The 14,319-nt window shown below is 27.9% G+C and overlaps 1 long non-coding RNA gene across 2 annotated transcripts; it reads left to right on the top strand.

The window, feature by feature from the left end:
- Positions 1-379: 379 nt before the first annotated feature.
- Positions 380-1,738, top strand: LOC131640904 (uncharacterized). 2 transcript variants are annotated; one of them, XR_009295376.1, is made up of 4 exons: positions 380-673; positions 934-1,184; positions 1,338-1,479; positions 1,573-1,738. It is a non-coding gene; the product is annotated as an uncharacterized LOC131640904 (long non-coding RNA). The 2 variants fall into 2 exon arrangements; XR_009295377.1 differs by having other exon boundaries at positions 934-1,255.
- Positions 1,739-14,319: the final 12,581 nt, after the last annotated feature.

Raw genomic sequence — 14,319 nt, 5'->3', positions numbered from 1 at the left:
AATCTCAACATCGCCATGGAAAGGTGCAAAATCATAAGGATAAGCTCGGTTATCAGTCAGGTTTGCGTCGAGGCTTTTGTTACGTTTGGTATAACTAACAATCAAGGTGATACTTTCATTTGTCTTAGGCTATGTTTTATTGAGGTGGAATGAAGTTTCTACTGATCTGTACATATAAACTGCAGTTCACTTCCCAAATATTTGAAAAGAAGTTTCTACTGATCTGTACATATAAACTGCAGTTTACTAATTTTTTTATGCTTATTTTGTTTGATCACAGGGCATTGATTATTTGAATTATGGTAATCGTTTCAATCCTCTTATGTTTCGTATACGGAATTTGATTCCTCTGTATGTTCCCATTTATTACCATCATATGAATATCTAATATATTTAGACTTGGCTTATCATATTAGAAATGTATTTTCAGTCCTTTTCTTTATCAGTAGTCGGTTATGCCCAACTATTGGTGATGCAGCGGTTAAATCATTTAATAGTGTTGACACAAACTCCCATTTTATGAATGGAGCACTCATGGACTCAAATGTTTCATCATTTGGATTTTTGGGGCAGATTCCTATTGACTCAGATATTTAATCAATTTGATTTTTGGGGCATATTTCTAGAAACTTCAGTGTTCTAGATCTGACTGCTGATCTTCTTCAGAGTTCTGGTATGTTTTCTTTCCAATTCGTAAAGAGTCATTGTCGCATCTGTTTCAGTTTGATTGCATACTTTTCTCCTTTCATGAACGAGTGTGTTTAATGATGAGTAGATTGCAACTATTGAAAACAACATAAATAATAAGGCACAATTTGCTTTAAGGCCAAAAAATCTCTTGAAACCTCTATTATTTTCCCATTGTATTGATACAAAACATGAAATTATTTTGGCCAAACACGTACTGATACTATTTGGTTATCTTGCTTGCAGATTGAACAGCACCCCTAAAATGAAGTGTCTGTAAATAGAAGTTTAGAAGTTTGACAGACTATGAAATTCCAACTCTTCGGTTAACGCGTGTATATGAATTCACTAACCATAATCTGTAATGAAGGGAAATTAAATTTGAAAGGGTTTATATGTACTTAAAGAATCAAGCAATTCATTCACATACCAGTTGAGCCGCCTGCCACTGTGGAGGATAACCAACTGCCATCTTCATGGCCTTCTAAGAGTTGGAGGTAACATTACATCCATGTCTTAGAATTTGGTTTTAAGGGCCTAGCTCATGCCTATCAAACACACTTGTGAGGTGATACAAGATTACTGAAATTGTTTTACATTTTTAGTTTCACTTGAAAGTTACTCCTATACTATCTTCCATTGCAATTCAGGAAACAAGACTACAAGGGTTTTCAACACTACCGTCATGTAAACAAGTCGACACATTGATTGTCTTACAAATCACAATCTTTGTGTTCCAGGCCAACAGATTGTGCTTCCTTCTGCTAAGGTGGCTACTACAGTCCTGATAAGGTGAGTTTTTCAGATTTTGCATCCATCGAGCGTACACAATTAAGTGCTTTATATTTTTCTGATGACATATTGTATATGACTTTTGACCTTCAGGCACTATGATTATGTTGATGAATTTCCATGAGGTACTTGAAGTTCAGGTTACAAAAAGTGAGATCAAATGATTTTCATGGAGACAGATGGAGGAATTGAAAACTTTGATCCAAGTGATTCCAATTTGGCCCGCTGGAATTCTTGGAGTGCATGTGATCTAATTGAACCTGATGGAAATCCCATTGTCAAGAGGTTTAATGGCTTACATTTTTTGTAAGCAGAAAATCTCAATTATTGTTTTATGGAAATTAGAAAAACAGTTATGTCAAATAACTCGGTGGTTTTCAAGGTTTTGTTGCATCTGATTAGGTGATTAATCTAATTAATATTCATCTGAATCGATTAAAGTGGTGGAAACTAAAAAAGAAAACCTTGGCTTCACACCTACGTCTCCTAGAGAAAACACATATGAGATGCTTGGTATGTCATGACATGATATCAGATAATTCCTTACTATATAATTAGTTAAACATGGATGATTAATTAGTTAAAAACTTAAGAACCATTTAGAATAATAATGAGAGCTCAGAGGATACCATGGAAGACAATGTAATTAATTAAAGGGATTTTTATATTCCAAGAAAGTGGTGGTTTAATGTGGCAAACCCATGAAGCTATGTGGATTGAGAATTGAGAATACTGTTAATTTAAAATAGTTATATTATTATTCATGATTTTCCTATTTTTTTCTTTTAAATCATAAACTTATTTTATAAGCAAGACAAATTATTGAAACGAAATCGAAAAAATAAAAAAACATCGATCATTTTCTTAAATTTCTATATAATTAAATAATTTACTTTTGATTTTTTAATTTTCTCTTATATTTTGTCTTTCATTTTTCTTAGATTCTTTTATTAAAATTTTATTAATATTAAATATTTCTCGTATCAATGGGCGTAACACACCAGTACCTGTGCGAACGCACGGGTAACACATCAGTGTCGTGCGAACGTACGGGTAACACACCAGTATCGTACGAACGCACGGGTAACCATGACAAAGTTCACTCAAACACACGAATTTAATATATGAAAAGTTAAAATATATATTATTGATGTAAAACAGTTTTAGTAAAAACAAATTTATTAATAATGTCAAAATATGTCCTTTCTTTATATTTAATAGAAAGACATATATTTAATTTAAATATGTCTTTCTCATATTTCAATATAACATATATATATATATATATATATATATATATATATATATATATATATATATATATATATATATATATATATATATATATATATATATATATATATATATATATATATATATATATATATATATATATATATATATGAGGAGGGATCAAATTACACCCGAAGAGTTACACCACGAGTTACACTCGTTCAATAACTACATCTCAAATTAATATTTTATAAATTCAACCGTTGGATTGAAACATAATATCATATAGATCATACCTATAAAGTTTGAGCTTAATCTATAATGATTTACTATGTCATTGAATTACATTAAAATTAACGTTATATGAAAGCTCATTTTGACGTTAATCTTTGAATATCTTGATGATATAGTAAATCATTATAGATTAAGCTCAAACTTTATAGGTATGATCTATATGATATTATGTTTCAATCCAACGGTTGAATTTAAAAAATATTAATTTGAGATGTAGTTATTGAACGAGTGTAACTCGTGGTGTAACTCTTCGGGTGTAATTTGATCCCTCCTCCTATATATATATATATATATATATATATATATATATATATATATATATATATATATATATATATATATATATATATATATATATATATATATATATATATATATATATATATATATATATATATATTATATTACCATTGGATTAAAAATATGAGTTTAAAGGTAGTGCACTGATAGTGTAAACAAACTTTACACATACATCCAATCAAAATCCTTACATTTGCCATGTCATATTAATTTTTTTAAATTAAAATTATGTTTTAATTGGATGCATGGTTGTGATTGGTTGACAGTGTAAAAATATTTTACACTGTCAGTGCATATCCCTTTTTCTCTAAAAATATAGTCCAAATTATATATATTACCATATATTTAACATTTTTTCAACTAATTCTAATTTTAGATATTTTTCTATATATTTAATTAATTTTTTTTACGGGTACCCAACATTTTTCTATACATTCAATTATTATTTTTTCACGGGTACCTGACACTTTTCTATACATTCAATTATTATTTTTTCACGGGTACCAGACATATTTCCATACATTCAATTATTATTTTTTAACGGGTACCAGACATTTTTCTATTAAAAAATATACATCTAAAACAAATGCGCGTCCCATACCAGAACCCGTGCGGACGCACGGGTTTGTTACTAGTTAAGTTATGGAGAAGAAATCACTAGCAGCCTTGTCCTTCCTCCTCCTCGTTCTCTTTGTTGCACGTAATTAACTCACCATTTTTAGTATATTGATTAATTATTATATAAAGCATTTGTTATATTCATTTACCATCTTACATATTTTTTAATTTAAATTGGAGGCAAAAATATTTGTGCATGTTTATCTTAATTTCGTGGCTAAGTCTTAGAGACAACATGTGTCAAAAAATTAATTAGTTAATATCTATATGTAATATGATATCCAAAATTATCTTTTAAAATGTCTAAAAATTATCACGGTTTAATATGATTTATAGTAAAAAAATTTAAATAAATAAAAATTCTAATTTTTTTTTTGTAATTGTTAAATAGTGGCTAATAGATGAATTCATAACCTCTAAAAAAACTTAACATAATCCTTATATATGTCTGACTTAATATTTTCTTTATCATATATGTTAATTTCAGTGTTTATTTTGATCTCTAAAATTTTAAAAAATTCACATTAATTTCTTAACTCTGAATATATTATGTTAATTCTTTTTTCCAATATTATAGAAAATTTTTGAAAAATCAGTCATTATGTCCGTTTTAAATTAAATAAAAAAAATTCTAATATGTTTTGAAGAGTTAAAATGTTAATATAAATCTTTTTTAGATTAAGAAATTGAAATGAATTATCAGATTAACTTAGTAATAAAAAAGATTCTATATCTTTTAAATTGTTAAGTTATTTTTATTTCTAAACGTTTGGATCGATAAATTATTAAATATTCATATATAATTATATTCTAATACTGTTTTAATGGTAATTATGGATGCAGAAGAAATGGTGGTGACAGAGGCAAACACTTGTCAGCATTTGGCTGATACATACAGGGGAGTATGCTTTACTGATGCCAGCTGTGACGACCACTGCAAGAACAGAGCCCACTTAATTAGTGGCACTTGCAATAATTGGAAATGTTTCTGCACTCAAAACTGTTAAAACTTTTTATAACTATAAATAACATGAATAAATAAAATGCACGCAGTTGTAGCTAGCGCTGCATCTATGCGTGTGTACTATGTTGTATTTGAATAAGTTATGTCTGTACTCATAGTGTATGACGATGACGTACTAGTTAAGCACTTTTATCTTATGTTTGTACTTATAGTGTATGACGTACTAGTTATGCACTTTTATCTTATGGAATAAAACATTAATCAATAATAATTATCTTGGTCTTTTTAATTTTTTCCATTTATGGTAATTGTGCAAAAATAGAAAAATATCTCATTTATATATTTGTCGTTATTAGAAAATTATCCGATATATTAGTTGATATATCTTTTAATGGTGATTTTATTTTCATCAAGAGTTTAATTTCTATGCATTTGTCTGTATAAAAAACACTATCAATATATCTAACCATTCAATTATATTATTTAAAAAAAAGTTAAAATAAAAATATATTTGCAATGCTTTAAATCAATCACAATATTAATTAAATAGGTATAAATTATCACATCTTAACAAATATACATATCAACAAAATTAATTATACTATAATTTATCTATCACAATAATTCTATATAAAACAATATACCAAAATATATCAAGAATTAAGTAAATAAAATTATGCTTCGATGATTATAAAGAAGTAGGTAAATAAATTTATGCTTGCTTATTATTATTATTATTATTATTATTATTATTATTATTATTATTATTATTATTATTATTATTATTATTATTTTATTTTATTTTTTTTTAATGTACTCAACTCAAAAAACCACAATACGTAATACCACACATATCCATAAAATCATATAAAAAATAATAGTTACAAAATGGAAGATTCACAAATATTGAAAAATTCACAAATATGATCTTGGTTTTCATAAGACTCATTATATTGGTTGTATTTGGAGAAGAAAAAAAAGTATGAGAAAAATAAAGATATCGAGTGGTGCTTTCACAAAGAAACAAAGAACTGGTTTTTGTTATTCTTTAAAGGGGTGCGTATAACATCAATTTAAAATCAAGGGTGAATGAAAAGTAAAAGCCAAAATTTCATTTTGTCAATACACCTGCCTTCTTACTTAAATAGGTCCGTCCATAATTAAATTAATTTACATATACTATTTTACCCACTCATTACAAAAAATTTATTTCCTAAAGTACTATTTTTCATAAATATTTAAGATAATAAAATAATAATATCAATTTTTTCAGAATTTTCTTAGTACACGAGAATTATCCTACTTATGATCACATGATATATAAACTTTAAGTTCATCCAACGATCCTCTACAATCTACGCCTAACAAATAGCAAGTTAGCTATGCCTTATCTACTATATATATAAAGACTTCAATTTCGATACTCAATTTCAAACTCAATTTCAATTCATCTTTCTTATTCTCATACTAACTTGAGCGTTGGAGTGCTAACGTTGCAGATCAGCCCCTGCTCCACCGCATCAGAAGCTCAGATTCATCAATACCTCCGATCTTCATTCCATTTCTGGTTCAATTACAAAACAACAACGTCGTTTGTGGGAATCGTCTGTTGATTCATGCATTTTCTATGATTTCACATTCTCTCTGGTTTGTCAGTTTCAAACTATCTTAGGTTATTGAGTCAAGAGCATTCTAAATCAAACACGAAGATTTGCAGCGTTTGACCTAATCAAGTATCGTCTCAACTTTAATTTCCTAAATTTCAAGATCTCTGATTCCTACACTTCCAAGTTATATTTGGATCCAAAGATATGTGTTCTGCTGTTACGCGAGAAGTTGTCGCCGCTGTTGCATATCAAGAAGTGATGAATCAACCACCTATATATTTGCTCCAGGGTCCTCAAATAGCTATAAATATGTCCAAATACCTCTGGTTTTTAACTGTTGCGAGCAAACCTTGGATTGCAAGGCACTAACGAGTTGTTGAAAAACATGTACAACATTGTCCGACAGTAGAATTCATAATAGACAAAATAAAGTTTGTTTCGCCTCAAAGAAAGCCACCACAATGCTTTTCCATGTGAAAACACCATTCAAGAAGCTATATCAAGGATAACTCAAACGGCCTCCCCGAGCCGACTGCGATAAAGAAGGATGAAGCTCCTAAGTCTAAGAATAAGTAGAGATGAAAGAAGCACCGAAGTCCTCCCCAAAGTCCTGAGGGAGATCGAGGAAGTTATGCTTTTCCCTCGGATATAGGGATGGCAACGGGTCGGGTGCGAGTTTCACACTACCCAAACCCGCATTCGAAATCACCACCCGAACTCAAACCCAAAGGCTATTCGGGTGACAAAATAACACCCACGCCCACACCCGTTGGGTTCGAGTTTTTTCACCCAAACTCGAACCTGCAGCAAAATACATAAAATACATTTTTCCTACAACTTTCAACAATATTATATATATATATATATATATATATATATATATATATATATAAATATTACGATATATATATAAGCGGGTGTGATTTTGGGTTTCGGGTGCGGATTTCATAGTACTCAAACCCGCATCCGAAATATCGGGTGTCGCCCGAACTTAGTCAACTCAGATTTTCATCTGTTGACTCGGGTTCGGGTGCGGGTGAGCCTCGAAGGTTTAGGTCTGCTTGCCATCCCTACTTAAGTCATGCAAAAAAATTATCCTTTGAAAAATCAATAGAAGCATTCTTGATATGCCGCAGGTATACCTCTATATTGGTTTATTATAAAAGATTTGTGAAATCTACATAGATCAATTACAACTATTACTATCTATCGTTCCCATGTATAGCTATCGTGACTCAATTGATTGGTTTTATGCAAACAGTAAAAATAACGTATTAAACTTAATATTAGTAACGAGAGACCAAAATATGATTCTCGTCTATCTATATTATTCATATAATTTACAACATCTCAATTATAACGAGAAAACTATTTTTAACAAAAGAAACTAATTCAGAGGAACCGTCCGTTTCCACGTATCAGTTACCAGATTTTAAACTTATTATTGCCTACTTTCATCGTGCATAACTACAAATTTAAAATCCTTCGTCACACATCAATTTTTTATGTGTAATGCTATTTAATACGAATCAATTTGGAGAAGAAATGCAAGAATGCACACATGTCACTATTTTATAGGTGAATTTTAAATTAATTTTAAGTTTAACTGTCTTTTTAATAGGGATCATGAGGTTGTGGTGATAATGAAGGGTTGAGATCTATTCTTGCATTTCTTATTTACACGTTTTCTTACTGATAAGTATTTTCCATTTTTTTATTTATTTTTTTGAATATTTTGAATGCATATTGACTTATGATTAGCTGTACCTAATTTTTTCGCAATAGATAAATGAAAAATTCCCCTATTTTATGGCAGTGTTGTAAACGGTACTTATTTCTCAAATTAAAACTACTAGACGTCTACCCGCGCGATGCGTGGAAAGCTTCATTAAATTATTATCGATAAAAAATTATTTAGATAAATATAAATATAGTTGTATTGATATTTTATATTGAGTTTATTTTTTATATAAAAATTTAACAATAATTTAATAGTTTATAATTTATAAATATATATTAATTACTAAAAATTTATTATAGTAGTATTTTGGACATTTTTAAAAAAATATTTTTATTCTTATGCAAATCTTTTACTTGGAAGAAGTTTAAATCTCCCACATTATCTATTAGTCCATAATATTGAAAAAAATACCATTACTAATATAATGGCTTAAATAGTCTTTTGGTCTCTGTAATTTGGCGTGTTTTTGGTTTTCGTCCTTGTATCTTATTTTTTTTGGAAATGATCCCTGAATGTTAAAATTATTTTGGTTTTAGTCCCTAAAATTAAAATCCGCGGGAAAATTCAAAGGAAATCCGTAAAAAACTTGCAAATTTTCCTGTAAATTTTAACTTTAGGGACTAAAACCAAAATAGTTTTAACATTCAAGGATCATTTTCAAGAAAAATAAGATACATGGACGAAAACCAAAAACACGCCAACTTACAGGGACTAAAAGACTATTTAAGCCTAATATAATTCTCTTTAATATTAATATATCAACTTACAATGTGAATTAAAACATTTAAATTAATATAATATAAACACATTCAATACAAATAGTTTATTAAGGTATAAATTTTTTTAATTCATGAGTCATAGTCATCTTCCCTATTAGATTTAGATTAAAAATAAACAAAATCACATCTTATCAATAAAATATATAATATTTTTTAATTATAAATTCAATCTAAATTAATGGAAAAAAAATAAAATTACAATAGTGGGAGGCAAGTCCTAACCCACTAAATTTTCAAATGAAAGAAAAAATAAAATAAATAAGAAAAGCATAACAAATTAAATAAAAATTGAAAAGATAAATTAAAAATAGAAAATCATATATCTAGGAGGTCAAAATGATTTTTGAGAAAATCTTCCAAATAAAATGTGATAAAGTGTTTCTAAAAGTTGACTATTCTATCAATTAATAGAACAATAATATTTTTATAACATATTTAATAAAGAGTTAAAACAATTTGAAAAAATTGAAGAATAAAAGGTGGTAGGTGGTTATGGAATAGAAAAGAGATGGTTATATATTTATAATAATGATAATTAATGATAAATTTATCATTTTCTAAAAGTTGATTATTCAATTAATTAATAAACAATTGTAACTGATAAACAAAAATATTGTATTAAAATTGTATTTTTATGTCACATTTAATGGAAAGTTAAAGAGATGGAAAAACTGAAAAAATAAAAAAGTGATAGGTGGTTACCAAATAAAAAAGAAATTGTTATGTATTTATAATAATTTACACCAAATTATATTATTACTATTAGAATTAGACTAATATTAAAATTAAAAATAAAGTTAAAATATAAGAATATTAATATTTTTTCTAGAGTTATGTATTTTGTATTTTCATATGTTGAGTTTATTAAGAATATATAAATTATTTATATAAATTAGATTATTTAATTGGTTTATGTTGTGTTTATGATTCTAAATAAAAAATGTAATTATTTTTTTAAAAATAAAGTTAAAATATAGAAATATTAGTATTTTTTAGAATTACGTATTTTGTATTTTAATATATGGTCTTTATTATAATCATGTTCAATGCAATCAACTGAATAAAAATCTTAAATATAATATATTATAATCATACAATATAATAAAGCTAGATGAGTTCTTTGGCAAGTTTGTCAAGTGTCAACATATTAGACTATATACTATTTTTATTTTAGCTATTAAAGGAAAGGTTTCCATAATTAAAAAAATTATTTAATTATTAATTATTATTAAATATTATTATCAGAATATTTAAGTTTTTATAATTAAATGGGCCATTCACGTTCAAATTTTTCTTGGGCTTATGTATTGAATTTATTGTTGTGACGGTTCAGCTTCACAAGAGCATGCATCAATCCCGAAAAAAGGAAATACGCGGTTTGCAATCTGTGTTCCTAAATAAATCACTGAGTAAATCCATCCTTTCCACTTCCAATCAACCTCGGGTCCTAAAAAAATCATTGCTTTCTCTTTTCCCATTCCTTATTCATCTCATATTCCATGTATTCCGACGCATCTTTCCATCGATTCACTTCAACTGTCATCAATGGTTTATCTTTTCCCAAACCTGAGTCAGTAATATGTTGATTTGTGTTGAATTCGTATCTATAAATAGGTCAATTTTCAGACGGTGTCGGGTCGAAGGTGATTCATGTGTTTTGCGTAATAGTGGCGAGATCATTTGGTGAAAATTGATGGGACTGGGTAGAGGTAGGGTTCCATTTGGTGCACTCAACAACAAATCGGAAGTCAATGATGTTAGTAGTGGTGGTTCTTCTGATGGATCTGAAGGTAGTATTGTCGATTTTACTGAAGAGGAAGTAGATGCTTTGCTGGATGAGAAGATGAAAAAGGAGAGATTCCTCATGATACTGAGGTATGTGTATTGTTTGTGTTGTGTTATTTTGGTGATTTTTAATTTGATTATTCACTGGTTTTTGTTGTTAGTTAAGCTGGTTTTGTTTTTGGGTTTGGTTTTTTTGCTTTTTGTTTTGTAGAAGAAATGGAGAATGTGGTGGATCTCATCAAGAGACTTAAGCAATATATAAGATAATTTAAGGGAAGAAAAGAAAAGCTTCAGACAGATCTTGAAAGAAATACAGTGATAGTGGTGAGTATAAGTAGCTTACTCATGATAGGAAAAGTATAAAGTTTGCAATCTCTACTATGCTTAGTTGTTTACATTGGTTAAAAGTACTATATTTGTGTCAACATTATCTACATTTGTGTCAACATTATTGTACTAGAATATTATCAAGGAATGGCATTTTCCATATTTCATAAGAAAATTTTAATTTATCGAAGTACTGACTTAATAATTTTTATCACATTGCATTATCCTAGCTTTTTAACTAACTCTTTGGTTTTAGCTAAACACATTTAAATGTTTCAATATTATCTACATTTGTGTTTTCTCATAGAATGAGATGAAAACAAAGATTGATGAACTGACTGAGGCTATGTCTAATTTGAGGATGAAGGCTTCCTCTTTAGAGATGCAAATAGTTGTGAGGGTTATGATCTACTTATATGTGTGTATCGATAGAGTTAGGAAGATAACTTTGATATGGTTTCTCTTATCTGTGTGTATAACATGGGCGTATAGTCATTTATCCTTTTTTTGTGTAATTTCATTGAACATTTATTTATAACTAAGGTGCTAATAGTTATGATTTGTATTTTCATATACCTTTCACCGTGCTTAATTCTCGGGCTGAATTCCTGTTTTCTTCAGTGTTTTATAATTAATAAGGCCTGGCCACATAATTTCATAATCATGTGCTCATGAGTTATTTGAATCTTATAATATTTATATTGATTTTGCAGGGGAAAAGAGGTATTGAGAAACAACCCTTCCAGCTTCCTGATTTTATTGTTGTCTATTGTGTTAATAAAATTTCAATAAGCATCAAAGAGATTGTTCTTATACACTTGCTTTTATATGCTTTTGTAGCTATCTATATGGCGTTGCAATGACGAGGTTCGTGTTAGGGCTGATGAGCTCCGTAGATCATCTTAGAGAGATGCAGAACATTAGATTTGTATGTAAATCGACGAATTTCTTGCAGTTCTATACTTTGACATTGAAACGTGCCAGTTTGGATTAATTAGCATGGTGTGTTGTACCATTAAGCAGTTTCTTACAAGGTCCGGCTAGGTATCGAAGATACACTATTGAGGAAATAGAAGAAGGGACAAAATACTTTTCCAACTCACTGAAGTTGGTGAAGTAGGTTATGGACCAGTCTATAGGGCTGAATTAGATCTCACTGCATTTGCAATAAAAGTGTTGAAACCCGGTGCAGCTCAAGGATGGTTGCAATTTCAACACGAGGTATGCAAATGATTGAATTAAATTAAAGATTATTTAAATGAATCAATTAATTATTATTTGACATTTGTTTCATGTAGATTGAAGTTGTGATTAGCATAAGGCATCCAAACATGGTTCTTTTATTTGAAGTGTTTCCGGGGTTCGGTTGCTTACTGTATGTACACATAAGTAATGGAACTGTTTGTCTGTCACACTTTTGATATTTGTCATTAAAACTGAACAACCATTTTCAACTCTGTTTGTTGATATACTCAATCATGACTTGGATTTTATTTAGTTTTTATATTGCTTACACCAAATGAGTATGTTTGAGAGATTTATTTGTTATAGTTTCTCTATAATGCAAACCTATGTCTTTTGCTAAATGATAAGGCTAAACAACTTTTTTCCAGGCTGGTAGTTTTTCATTGTTTAATCTATTGTTGTGTTTGTGTTTCTGTTAAACCAGTTTAGATACATGGTCTGTATCCTATATGATAAGGAAATATCAGTTTATTTGAATTTAGAACAATATTAAGTTGAGAGTTAGAAAATAGAAACACAATTTTAAGCAATATTGTATACAGACTCCACAGTCCAGTTGTTTTATCTTAGACATTTTTTAATTAGTTCTCACAGTCCTCCTTGAATGAAAGCAACTCACTAAGCTATAAAAAAAGTATATGGACTACTAAACATGATTGAAAGTCAATTTGGACTAAAGATAAATTGTATTTTGACTAAACAAAAAGTGTATTTATGGTGAAAGAAATTCATGTATTTAGATTCAATTGTTATTTAGTATTGTTGTAACTGAAACTACTCATGTGTTGTTTGTGCTCTGTGCTGGCAATTATTCTACTAAAATCTAAACATATATCTCTTTTAGGGAAGTCTCAAAATTTTCGTTATAATATTTTTCAAAACTTAGAATTGTTTCCAACATTCAATTTTACATAGTATGACAGAATGTACAAATATTAATACTACTGCATGAAAATGCATATAACTTTGAGGAGCTGCCAAGTTCAACATCTTTTTTCCTGGTTGCACTAACTAAGCTTTGAATGTATGAAGTATCCAACCTCCTTTGGTTCATTTCATTGTCATTTAATTTTTTTATTATTCAATATTATAATAGTTATCTATATGATTTTAATAGTAAATTATTTTAAGATTAATAATTTTTGAGAGAATTGACTTAGCCAACATTCTAATTTAAGTAAACAATTTTATGACTTATAATTTTTAATAATAATTTTTAAAATTCTTGCTATATATATATATATATATATATATATATATATATATATATATATATATATATATATATATATATATATATATATATACACGAAAAATCTTGCTTTTAGAATAAAATTAATTTTTGAGTTAGTTTTATTGTGTATAAAAATCATGCTTTATGTTTTGCAAACCTTTTCTTTTATATAGATATTTAATATATATAGTTAATAATTTAATTTATCATTACCTTAGCTTATTTTTAGTATTAAATAAAAAAATCGTTTAATTATTTTTTCAATATTTAATTAATTTTTTTGTTAATTCTTAACTACTATTTTTTATTGTTTTTTATTTTTTATTTATTAATAATAATTAATTAACTTGATCTATGAAAACAAACAAAACACACCGGTTCACAATATTTTGCCGGTTCACATTTAATTTTTTATGTAAATGAGTTTTTTGTTGGGGTATGTCTTTGACATAATTTCTCATTGTTATTTTTTTTTATTTTGCTAATTATTTTCTATTGAATCCTCTTGAAATATGAGGAAATGATTTTAAGAAATAAATCATAAAATAATTCTTTTACATAAAATTTTTTATCCCGTGCCACGCACGGGTGTAAACACTAGTATAATTTAAATATGTTCATTGCCATAAATTTATTATAGTAATATTGGATATTTTGAAAAATATTTTTTTTTCTTATATCACCTCTGTTTCACTTGGCAGACATCCAAATCT

This window comes from Vicia villosa, unplaced genomic scaffold (genome assembly GCF_029867415.1).
Source record: "Vicia villosa cultivar HV-30 ecotype Madison, WI unplaced genomic scaffold, Vvil1.0 ctg.003382F_1_1, whole genome shotgun sequence".
Taxonomy (NCBI): domain Eukaryota; kingdom Viridiplantae; phylum Streptophyta; class Magnoliopsida; order Fabales; family Fabaceae; genus Vicia; species Vicia villosa.
The sequence above is the reverse complement of the archived record's forward strand: the minus strand, read 5'-3'. Positions and strand labels throughout refer to the sequence as shown.